Genomic DNA, 13,458 nt, shown 5'->3' on the forward strand with positions numbered 1-13,458 from the left:
ATGTAATTCTGCTGATTTAGGAATTGAATTCTAGTGATGCACTTCAAAGCTTCTGCTAAGTGCCTAGAATCTAAAAGTGAACGAACCTTAATCTCTTTCCATCCTCAAGCCAGTTTCTAGTTTTAACAGTCAAAATGACATTAGGTTAAGTCAACGAGTAGGACCATAGGGTGTTAATCCTGCAGTGAACATTATTGTTTGTTAATGAGGGAAGCATATATACTTAATACCCACATTGGCTGGCCCGAGGGCCATCAGCAATAGGCCAACCTGACCCAGTTTCAATCAACAGCTGACCTACTTCTTACGCTTGACCTGCTGTAACAGAGCATTGGGCGGAGGGCTTACAGCATCGCCACGGTCTTCGTGAGCTTTTTTCACTGTTTTCATTCTCCATCTAAACTAGCGATTAGATGTAAATGCACAGTGAGTCAGACAAGGTGAACATGAATAAAAAGGTTCTACTCCAGAGAGAGCACAGCAGTGACTGTGTAAATATTTCTGCCGGTATGACAAGCCAACACATACATTAAAAATAGATAAGCAAGCTTCATCTAAATGAATGTGGTTTATTACATTTATGGCACGAACATGGAGATGTCAATCAAGAATACATTACATTTCAGGTTAACCTTGTACTCAACGATATGGATCTTTAGGATTGGCATGATGAGGTTTATAGTAACTCTCAGCTACTATGACTATAGTTGTTTAAGACTCATTTTGTTTTGGAAAAACATTTCTTTTAGCTTACTAATCAGTCTAAATGTAGGTGTGTAGTCATAATCTGCCAATTTAAAAAAAAGAGATATTAACGTGACTATGGTCCAAAGAAATGTACTTTATGTTTGACAAGAGATCAAGTTTAAGAGTATCATTATACATTAGTTTGTCTTGGTTTTGACAATAAGAGATTAGTTGAAAGATAGTATAGGACTCTTAATTTAAAAATGATTCAACACTATTTATTTTCTAATCATTTTCTTCTTTCTGCATTTGCCCATTACTGGGCTACAGTTTTTTTTTTATGTGTAATTATGTCCATGTACCTCCTTGAAGGGTCAAACACCAAAGCAGTCTTTTGTTTTACTCCTTTATCAGTGGGACCAAAGCTTGCTACTATTTTGCTGCCTTGCTTCAAGTACACAGCTGCCTCATTCACCCACAACATACCACTGTTGATACATTGCTAAAGGGCAGCATTTACTGAAATTAAACAGAGCAGTTTTTAACGGTTTTTATTCTTCCCCATTAAGATTTCCCCAGCAGGGCCAGAATTGAAACCAGCTACCTTCCAGTCAGAATCGTGCTATCATAAAATCCATTCACAAAATGATAATGAAGTAAAGCTGCATGAAAAAGAGATATGGTGAGGCTTGACATATTAGAGCTGATTTTCCATCTTTTTTCAGTGCTGTGTGGTGAATGACACTTTGTTTATACTTCTCTGCAATCCATGCCGTTAAGGTTTTAGACAGTTTGTCAAATCCTGCAGAGTTTTTTCACAACATCTGTGTCCAGTTATGCTGAATGCATATATTTAAAACTATCGGCAAGCATGATAGACAGCTGCTGGAAGCCACACATCTCTGCGCATTGTCTGCACAACTGACATGCAGCTGAAAGGGTCTTGACGAGGACATAACCTCCACAGAGATGGATATCTAGAGCTCACTGTGTGCACCACTTTGCAGGCCTGTGTAGGAGTGTTAAACGCAAAGTCATAAATCAGCTGTGACACTACTGCTGCTGATGAGATTATTAGTTTCAGCTGTTTTAGGACATACCAGGACTATTAATTACTTGTAGAAGTGGCGTGATCGGTTACAGAGACATTTGTGTCAGTAAAGAACAACAATGACCACAGCAAGAAAAACAGGAGGGAAAAAAAAGAAAAATTTAAGAATAAATCAATTGTGTTGTTAGCTTTACAGCAACCGCCATTGGAAAGTCTAAGGCTGGAATTATGGTTCTCTGAGGATGCACAAAAACGTCTCTGTGGGTCTATGAAGTGAAGGGTGTTATGTAGAGGACTGCAGAGGAGCCGACACCTCCCAAATCTCAAGACATCGTGCAGACCTGAGTGCCAAGGATATTGTTTGGTTGATCCCAACTCCTGAGCTTGATACCACTCTCATGTCTGCACACTAAAGCCCCAGCCAGCTTAGCTTAGTATAAAGACTGGAAGCAGGGGGAAACAGCTAGCCTGGTTCCGTCAAAGCTAACAAAATGGGCCTACCAGCGCCTCTAAAGCTCACTAATTAACTAGGTATATCTCATTTGTTTAATCTGTGCTAAAACCAATTACTTTGCAGGTGCATCATCACCTTGTTTTGTACAATATTACACTACCAGACTACAAACTGTGTGATTGGTCTCAAACACTGTTTACAGTTTGTGATCACTTTGCTCAATAATTTATCACCCACATCAGAAATGTGACATCATTTCCTTTTTTCGGGGCTGAGTGCAGAGAAATTCTGTTGAGCGGAAGGTTAATGTATCGTTACATTTATACTTAAAATCCAGTTCAAGGTCACATGAGAGTTACACAAAAGATTAAAGGAATAGTTTGACATTCTGGGTGTATACTCGCTTTCTAGCAGAGACCTCAAGACGAGAAGAAACAGCTTTAGAGGTGCTGGTAGGCGGATTCTGTTCCATTTCCTAGTTTCCAGTCTTTGTGCTAAGCTAAGCTAACGTGCTTCTAGCTGTAGCTTAGCATTCACTGTACAGACATCAGAGTGGTATCAGTCTTGGCAAGAAAGAGTGTATTTCTCAAAATGTCAAACTATTCCTTGCAACGTTTTCAACAGAGGGAGTTTCACGGTCTACACACACTGTTTTGTTTCTGTACATGTACATGTAACTTTCTAATCCTTTGGGGGTGTACACATATAAGTACAGTGGTGTATGCATTGCCTATATGTATGTATGCCTATATATGTGTGTGTGTGTGTGTGTGTGTGTGTGTGTGTGTGTGAGATATGATGGCTGTCCTGGTGAGTGTGTTGTTGTGCGTCTTGCGTGCTGCTAAAGAGTTTATGTTATTCCGTCCCTCCTCTCTCCCTCGTTTACTGGCTATTCTGGGAAAATCCAAATTACAGTCTTTCAGTGTGTGGTTGGCTTGTGTGGTTCCAAATTTGTACTTAACCTACCCCTCCTGCTCCGTCCTTTTCCCTCCGCCTTCCTTAACTTCCCCTATCTCTCTCTCTATACCGCTGTTGCTCAAATGGCATTAATCTTTCTGTCTCTCCACTTTGCATTCTTGAATCTGCTTTTTGTTCATTTGGTTGAAATATACTTTGAGCGAGTTATTAGCATCATATTTGTTGAGTATGATTTAATTTAAATCCAAGTCGCATACAGTACCACAACTGTCAGAATTACATATTGAAGTCATAAGACACTAGTTCCTCCATAGTCCTCTCTGTTTTTTCTCTTTTCCCTATCACAGCTCCTCATCCTCCTTTTCCTCTCCTCCTTCCACATTTCTTGTTTTCTCTTCTTGTTGTTTTGTCCCAGTGCCTGTTGCTGTGCGGATGGAAGTCCTGAACACATCCACGTCTCCTCTAAAAACATATCCTCCCTGCGGCTTCACTCAACGCTCAGTTTCAGCTCTTCCTGTCTTCCCCTCTAGCCCGCCTGTAATTACCATCGTAACCTATGGATTTGCAACCCCCTCTTCATTCACAAAATGGCTATTTTCATCTGAGTCTAAGCGACAGCGTATTTTTTTCAGATGTCTATTTGTGTAAGGATTTATGCAAATGCTCATTTAGTGGGTCTCTTTGCTTACATAATTGTTCAGCTCTATTCCTGATACCTGTTAAATCTATTCTGGCCCTCTGAATGACCCCTGCGCACACATATGAGCCTGTAAGATATCAGACATGTAATGGGTGCAGTCACTGAATTAAAATGACTGAATGAAAATTCAAACTCTACGGACACTGCACCTCTCTAATTGCTCATTGCTTTGACACACTAATGCACTTTTGGCAGGGCTTTGTAATCATCTCTGAATATTTTTAACGTTGCAGAAAGTTCACTTTTTATTTTGACCTTAAACGGCGTGATGTACCAGGCTGCTTTGAAGTCCCTCTGATGAGGATAGGCAAAGCAATTTGTTAGTTTTCTCTCACAGATGTGGGTGAACATTTGAGCTTTAAAAAGTCCAAATGAGAGTGCTTGACTTGTCAAACTGAGTCATCAGCTTTGATTTATTTTTTTCTTCTGTATCTAGGAGGGCATCTTAATCTTATGTGTTGGCACAGACCAGCTTGCTCTCGGATGGCTCTTTCACTTCTCCTATTTGACATTTTACATAATATAAAAAGTGTGTTTATATGGTCGGACATAAGTATCAATGTGTGATGCCTTAGATAAAGCTATTATACTCTGACATGGAGCATTCTGGACGGGCTCAGTACAGATTATGTTATGATGACCACCTCTTCTGCAATGTATCACGTCACAAGGATTTAACCAGAAATAGTACACAGAATCAGTTTGACACATTCTCATTGTAAGGGCAACTATTTTTAGATCAGGGCAGATTAATGAACTTCTTGGTAGAAAGATCTCAGTGGTGGAAAGATCTCATTAAATCTTTGGGACAAATCTGCTTTATGTAACATCTCTCAAGTCTGTTATTTCTGGTCTCTTGCTTTTTAGTCAGAGTGAAAGGCGACTGGATCATTAACCATCTGAAGTGACCAGCTGCCTCACTCTTTCCTTGTCCTTCCATGGCCTGTGGCCCCAATCCATGTGTTCCTGTGGTACTTGGCTACTGTTTATTACTTTCTGCATGTGCGTTTTCCCTGTGTGCGCTTGTGAAGCAAGCATGACCATGATGAGTGCTCACCACTCACCCCTCTAATCCTGTGGAGGAGAAAGGGGAGAGACTGCCTCAAGGCCAAGCCCTGCTGGTATGACCGAACACTGTGTGACATTCTCAGCAGCATCCCCTCCGGCTCCGCATGACAGCGACAGCGGTCATTTTTTGCCTTCTCTTCCTCCTCCTCTTCCTTCTCTTCGCTCGCTTTTCCGAGCAAAAAGAACCCATGTTTGGTTCAGTCGCATGGTTACACACAATAAATAAATAAATCTGCATAATTACATAATCTGTGTTTTTCTGAACTGCAGCCAAGAGTATTGCGAGTCAAGCGCTGATGTTAGCTCTCATTAAGGGTGGTATAAAGCTCTCCTCAAAGTTCAGAAAAAAAACAGTGATGGAAACACATTCAGGGTCATGCAATGCACGCTGGATATGAGCTGGTTTTGTCTCCACAGTGTGTGATCTAACAGGCTGGAAACAACTATAGAGACAAGAGCTTCTGTTCGCCTGATGGCTAATCTCAGATCAGCAGATGAGGAGCCAGTTTTCATCCACCTTCAAATACTCTACTCCAATCCAGTTATTCTTTTATTCTTTTAATTCTGGTTTTTAGTCCAGCTTCTAAAAGTCTCACCAGAAGTCTGTCTTCCATCACAAGCCTTTCTTTCCTGCCTTTAACCCTCTCTGCTTATCGCTCCATTTTTACTTCCCATCTCCTTTGCCTTTCCACACTTCCATCACTGCCTTTCTCTCCCTTTTCTCCCTCTTTCCCTCCTTGTTCCCCTGCTTCAGATTTCTGAAAGGGGGCTTTATCAGCGAGCCTGAATGGTGCAGGTCCACTGGAAGCACGGACAATAGGGCCATCATCAGAGGGAAGCAGAGCCCATGAAAGAGGAACAAAGACCTAGTGCCCAAGAGGGGCCCCACTCTGCACCTCACTCCAACACAGCAACAGCCTCCATTGGCCCTGCATGCTCTCTCTCTCTGTGTGTGTGTGTGTGTGTGTGTGTGTGTGTGTGTGTGTGTGTGCGTGCGTGTGTGCGTGCTTGGGAAAGACGTGTGTTTTGGCCTGTATAAGCAGACAGGTGCTGCCCCTTGGGATTTCTGCATTATGGATTTGCCCCCTAAATCTACTAGTCCTATAAACAAGGACTAGTAGATTTAGGAATAGCTTCTTTCTCAAAGCAATAACAGTCCTAAATTATGAAGCTAAACCTCTTAAACTTTTTTAATGATGCGGTTTGCACAGTTACTCAGCGCTTTATCACATTAGAATATTCACTATCCACTTAGTGTGAGTGTGGGCAAGTTGTGTTCTTATGCTTTTGTGTTATGGTTAGGATGTGCTTGCAGGAAAGACGAGAGAGGGTTTGGTATGAATGATGGATGAGATGTATTCGGTACGTGTGTGTGTGTGTGTGTGTGTGTGTGTGTGTGTGTGTGTGTGTGTGTGTGTGTGTGTGCGCAATGAATGTGCCGCGAGATGAGTTTTACATATATACTGTATAGTTTTATATGCACCTTACTAGAGTGGCTCTACAATCTCATTGTACGTAAATGCAATGACAATAAAGGCATTCATTCATTCATTCATAATGGCTTGGCTTTCAGCTATCATTCTTAAACAGGCTGCGTTCTTCCACTGGCACTACGCAATAATTATTGTCTGGATCTATCTTTCTGCATGGCCTCCTGTGCATCATGCACTTGTGTTGTAAGAATCACCCAATGCAGGGTTAGAAGGTACATGCTTTCCTGTCTTTAGCTGTAACATGATAATACACACTCCTATTATGAATATGCATGCTCACTCCCTGTCTCCTCAGGGGAGTAGGAGACTCTTTAAAAAGAAACATGTTTGTGCAGGGAAAGCTGTTTGTGTGAGCGGAGTGCGAGACAAGTCCTGTCTGTCGAACAGGTTTTTCAGTAGAAAGTAACTGGACATGACAGAGTTGACAGAACTCATCTGTTACTTCATTTGGCATCGCTGTTCAGGAGGTGTACTCCCATATGCTGTAGGCTACACTTTCTTGGAAACAAACATGAGCTGAATTTGATAATTCATTAACTCTTTTGTTGTTCATAGGAATCACATAAAAGACTGCTGATGCAGTTGCTAATCTTTTTAAAGGCCAAAAACATACACATAACTAAAGGTCTGGACATTAAAGGCTCAATGTGTAACGTGTTTAGTTGTTCATTATCAAAATCTGTGTTGCCCGTTCACAAAAACAACCTTTTTCATGAATATTTACCACCACCATCAATTCCAAGTATTCCTTTTGGCTTGAAATTTTACATTTGCATTCGCATGAACTGGGGTAGACGCTCCATATTCATGCGCCATCTTGAAATACGTTAGCCGGTAAGGGACATACAGGACATACTGCTCCGCCTTTCGTGTTTTCGTTGTCATATGATAAACTCACAGGTGCTACTAATGCTGCTAATCGGTATCGTTGCCTCCCGGCCCCGGCAAGTTTGAAGAAGGAAACATGGAGGACCACACATTTATTCAAAATCTAAATTTCAGGAACAGGAGTCTTCTTCTTCGCCCAGAAAAAGAAAAAGGATATTGAAAAGAGCAAGAGACCGGCGTCATCAGAAAAAAAGAGTGAAGGCTACCGTAGCTGTAATACTTACTTTGAACTGCGTGGCGCGAGAGAGTTGATTGCGATATATGATCTCAACACTAGATGGAAGAAATTCCTACACAATGGACCTTTAACAGTCACAAAAGAGAGAGAGAGCAATGTAGAGATAAACAAATAAAAGAGTCTACAGCCTAGCTCTGCGAGTGCTTTGAGCTAAATGCTAATGTCAGCATGCTAACATGGTTACAGTAACAATGCTGAAATGTTCATGTTAAGCAAGTAGGCTATAATGTTTACCATTGTCAGAAATTATGGGGGGCAAAGGGCAAAAATGCCCCTAAAAAACGTGAGTGAGGGGCAAAAATTTGACCAATATTCTAATCATACATCAAGCCATCATTTTATTTTCACTCAATTCATTTAATTTCCATTTTCGTCTTTAACATACACTCACACAAACAGCGCTGTTTAAATGCACTAATAATAGCAATAGTATGCTTTTTATGTACTCATGTTGGCACAACGTGGTGATTACTGTGTGCATTTTAATCTGGGCTCATTTCACATAAAAAAAAAAACAGTAACGTTATGCACTAATTAGCCTACTATTTTTAGAAGTGCCCCCAACATTTTGTGAATGCCCCGATTTTTTGGCCTACATCTTCAGCGTGTAAGCATGCTGACATTTGCTAATTAGCACCAAAACACAAAGTATGGCTACAGCTGATAGGCATGTCATAAGATTTGCAGATTTAGGTCAAAAAACCAAAGTAGGCTATTGGTACTAGTTTTAAACCATATAGCACATGATCGTCATCGAGAGTTTGTTTAGGTGTCATGGAGATGGATCTGGATGATGAATGGATTTTTGTGCAACTACCGTTCCCAAGGTCAACAAATTAACTTTGATGTTTGACTTTTAAGACAACATGGATAAAGTGATATACGTACAATCACAACAACTACTGAGCTAGCATCAACAGACCCAGCTCCATGACAACCAGGGACACAAAAAGGAAAAGCTAGTAGTGGACCTCGAGCTAGGATTGTTTTACTTTGGGAAGAGATAATTCATCCTTCTTAATACGAATTAACGAATTAATTAACGAATCACTGACTCCTCGAGCTATACTGAATCAGCAGCTTTCTGCAGCAAAGCATCTCACCGGTAAGAAAAATGACAAGATGTCAAAGAGACAATTAAAGGTAGTTGCTGAACTAAATCAGGGATACATTGGAATGAGTTTTTGCCAGTGTTAATGTGATAAGAGTAGTGCAGTAGTGTAGTATCGCATTGCCAGACCTTCCTCCCACAGCGCTGCGGAAGAGGGTCTGGCGAGTCGACACAGCATTCATGCTTGGGAGAAAAACGTGCTCTGATTTCTTGGCAAGCGACGGCGCATCTGCAAAATAGCCTCTGGAAGGAACTTGTTTTGTCTTGTTTAAGGTTGTTTTAGTCGTGCACAGGGGGGCCGTATACATAGACAGTATATAAGTGTGGACCAACAGATCCCGTTGCTCTGGACGGAGACCAGTGAAGGCCATTAGAAGCACTTTTCCGGTGATGGCTGAGCGTTACTGCGCAGCCTCCAACTGAGAGAGACAACGTAATTGTGCCGTGAGCAACGTGTCTGAAAGTTGTAAGTCTTCTGGTAGCTGTGCCAAGAGAAATCTCAATCATTCCCAATCTTGCAGAGACAGAGAGCGTAGGTATATGTAAGGAGATAACATAGGCACAGGCTAATTATTGCTAACTAAAATGCTAGTTAACATTAGTAATTACACTTAAACAGCTAATGTGAGACGAAACTGCCTGCGAGCTTCTCCTGTACTATACGGTAATTCCTCTACTGTGCGACAGTAAGTCGCGTGGTTATGACACAATCGTTAGCCTATTTTTACAAAAACGCCTGCTATGGAGCCATAACGTGAGGTACAAGGTAATGGAGCCTTTTATACATTGTCGTGTTTCTTTAGAAATAAACAATGGACAAATAGAGTCTTTAAACACTTCAGATGTGAAGTTATTCGCTGTCAAAGTGGCGCCAAAATGAATGGCAGTCAATGGGATGCTAACGGGAGGTGATGGCTTGGTAGCATCAAAATGTCGCCATAGGAGCTACGCGGTCCGAGGAGAAGCTTACCCCCTTGGCCATATAGGGGGGAAAAGTTAGGACAATTCCAAGGGCCCATGACTGACAGGGCCCCCAAAAAATAGGTAAAAACTAATATAAAATTATTAAACCATCATCATTCAGTATATATACATGCAAATAAAATTAATGATCTCTTTGTTTTTACTTGTTTTTGGCAGTAAAAGTTAAATATCCCCATTGACCAAAAAGTAAACATCCATACTGACCTACCACCCCCCTGTATCTGCATGGTTTGGTCCTGCCTTAGCGCACTCAGTTACGGTGTTTAGTTGCAGTCAGTAGATGCGCCAGAACTACAGTGACCACAATGTTACCAAGTAACGTTAAATCAAAATCTGGTTTTCAAAAAAGGAAAGAGAGGAAAGACAAAGGAAAGGGTGTCAAACTGTAACCCAGTTTTTCACCAAGAAAGGTGGATAGCCTATAGTCTGTAAGTGGTATTAACCTGTTGGCTTAATGTCCATAGTGAAATAAGCTAGCTAGCTACAGACTAGTGTTAGCCTACATTTAATCACCATTTAATCAGTGCAGGGAAACGTTTAGCAAGATATTCATATTAAATCATTGTCCCTGCCCCTTTTAGCAGACTTAAAGTGCCCATATTATGAATAAAACACTTTTTCTGGGATTTGGGGTGTTATTTTGTGTCTCTGGTGCTTCCACACACATACAAACTTTGAAAAAAATCCATCCATGCTGTTTAGAGTGAGATACGGTTTCTGAATGTGTCCTGCCTTCAGTCTCTGGGTGAGCTGTTCAAAATCGGCACGGCTTGTGACGTCACAAGCCGAAACGAGCAGGCTAACCGCAACCATTAGCTCGTAGCGTTAGCATGCTAACGCTAATGCTAACGCTAGCATGCTAACGCTAGCATGCTAACGCTAGCATGCTACCTCGTTCTACAAAAGAACTACTTACATGTGCGCCCTCATTTAGAAGTCTCCCAGCTAATCCTGCCTTGTAACTGACTGAAGTTGTAGAAACAGCCTTTCTTTTACTGTCTATGGAGCTAGCTAGCTGACATGATCTACATCTGAGCTACTGGGCATGTGCAGTGCAATCAAAGATAGTACAGAAGAAGAAGAAGAAAAGAGGTCTCACTCTGTAGCTAAAACAGAGACCAGCTGAAAAGAGGATCTGCAGCAGTGAGAGAGAGTGGTGCAGTACAACAAAAATATGGTGTTTTTTGAAAATGAAACCATGTAAACCTATTCTGGTACAACCTTAAAATACAATTATGAACCTGAAAATGAGCATAATATGGCTGCTTTAACAATGGATGAGTCAGCAGCACCCCAGTCTCCCCCTAACTGTGCCCTTCCCTGTCCCAGTGAAGAAGGTGAGCAACATTGTGTTCAATGACATGCCAGTTAGCATCATAGCAGGGAGTCTGTGGGGATTTCTCTGTCTCTCTTGCTCTTTTTACCATTACAAAAAAGAAAATGAAATATTTATTAATGACAGAAATTCAAACACATTAATAACAATTATTTTCTCACATAATGATCATTATGAAATAAAATACAAAAACAACAACCTACTGGATGCTGGACAGTTGGAAACAGTGAGTAGCTTACCTGAGCCTGCATGTAAGATACAGACAATATTAACTGTAGTGAACTACAAGAAGCAAGACAGTTGCAAGCCTTTAATTAGAGTTATGTAAAGCTTTTAATGGGACAGTTAGGTCCTAGAGATATGGTGATATGGTAACAGCTGCGCAGAGGGGGCCCAATTTGATTTTTTGTCATGGCGCCCAAAATTCCTGGCGGCGCCCCTGGTCGTGCAATAGAACACTCAGATTGGACAGATAGTCTAGCTAGGTGTCTGGATTTACAACAACAATCCCGGAAGTGGAATGTCGGGGAGACTAGGTAGTGCATTACTAATATAACAGCTCTATTTTTCACCCCTTACTGCAGATGCTTGTTATACTAGGCTATATATCACACATATGATATATGAAAGAAGGTGTGCCATTGAAGCAGGACATGTCTGACAAAATTCTGCTTTCCACCATCAACAATTGCTCTAGCCTTTCACTGCTTTAAACTCTGAAGGTACATTATGGCCATGTATGGATTTCTCTGAGCTCTGGACTGGATGAATTTTACTATGAATATATCAAATAACTACAGCTGCTACAGCTACTACGGAGAGACATTATTCTTTCCGATCTGACGGTATTGTGCAATAGTATTATATATAATATTTGAGTGAAGGTTATATTCATCAGTTGACTTTAATGGGCTAAGCTGACTCATTAATGTCCATTATGCTAATGAAGACCTCTTATGACCTGGTGCAAATGATACTCTTTATGCAGAGGTTTAGAGTGCTTGTAAGGTCACTTTAGGCCTTTCTTGCTCATTAAAGAGAGGAAATGACGTGCTGTATATTGTATTATGTGAGTTTGTGTGTGTGTGTGTGTGTGTCAGCTTGTTTTTGCATGTGACGTCCATCTGATGTGACGGCGGACTGACCTGGATGAGAGGTCTTTCTATTTCTGAATGCAGACAAGATACAGGGAGCATAATATGCTGCCCACAGAACAGGACACTTGTAATCAACCTTTGACCCTGGGCCATTTCAAATCATTATCTCCAAGCTTTAGAGCAGGGGCTAATCCTTGCTGTGTTTACCACACAACTGGCACAACAGCTGGATGGTCTTTTGCAGCCTCTCCTGAACCCTTTTGGTCGGCTGATACATATGGATACTATCTGGGGTGATGTGCCCTCATTTGGATTTCCACCAATGAGCTTCAAGTAGGCATCAGTGCATGCACAGTAAGCTTCATCTCAGCAGATATGAGGGGCTCAGCCCAGTCGGGTCTAAATCATCCCATTGCTATTGCAAATTTCACTGTTCCAGTGAAAAAACGCATTAGTGAAGGATTAATTAGAGTGTTCATGTTGGCCAGTGGGGTTTTGGATACTATAAAGATTTGATAGACCTTCCTTGCAGGTGATCTGCTAAAAATAGATTGGTTTTATTCCAGCAGTTAGTCTGTTGCCTGGAGCAGCAGGGTAAAGGTGTGTGGAGAGCAGAGTAAGAGCCAAATAGGAAATTGGTGGTGCTGGAAGCTTGTTGATATAGTGACTACATGCGCGTCATGTAGTCACGTCAAGTACACCAAAGTTAAAGGAGTAGTTACGACATTTTGGGGGGGCAAATACACTTTCTCACTGATTAGATGAGAAGATCAACACCACTCTAAATATGAAGCTACTGCCAGCCAGTTAGCCACCTAATTTAGGATCAAAACTGGAAACAGGTAGCTAGCATGTTATAAATGTAAGTATATGACCAAGTTCTAAAGATGCTGAATAAAAACCAGAGGTAGAAAAGGTACAAAAATATTGTACTCAAGTAAAAGGACCAATACTTTGATGAAATATTACTCAAGTACAATTGAAATTAAAGCTGCAAGCAGCGATGGACGGGCCCTCGCGCCTCTGCGCGCATAGGGGTTACCGGGGGACGCCGCTCCTTGCGACCATGCATTTGCGCGGCACTCAGACGCCGCAAATCGTCACCAATGAAAAGGGAACTTCCTGCCGAGTTCACCAATACCTCTCTCAAGACTCATTTTCAAGTCATACAGTTCATTAGCTGTGAAAAGGGGCGTGGCTTAAACATAGGGGGTCGGGCCAAACCATCACCAATGAATAAGGAAGTCTCTGCTGAGTTAAATGACACCTCACACAAGACTCTACCTTAAACGGTTCAAATGTTATGAAAGGGGGCGTGGCCTGAGTAAGTGGGAGTGGTTATATTATAGGCGGCGGCTCAGTATCACATGTAGACCACACATAAGTGTCATGTAAATCGGATTATGTTTATCATATAAGGTGCATTTCCTGTT

Source organism: Sander lucioperca, chromosome 16, assembly GCF_008315115.2.
Source record: "Sander lucioperca isolate FBNREF2018 chromosome 16, SLUC_FBN_1.2, whole genome shotgun sequence".
NCBI classification, from domain to species: Eukaryota; Metazoa; Chordata; class Actinopteri; order Perciformes; family Percidae; genus Sander; species Sander lucioperca.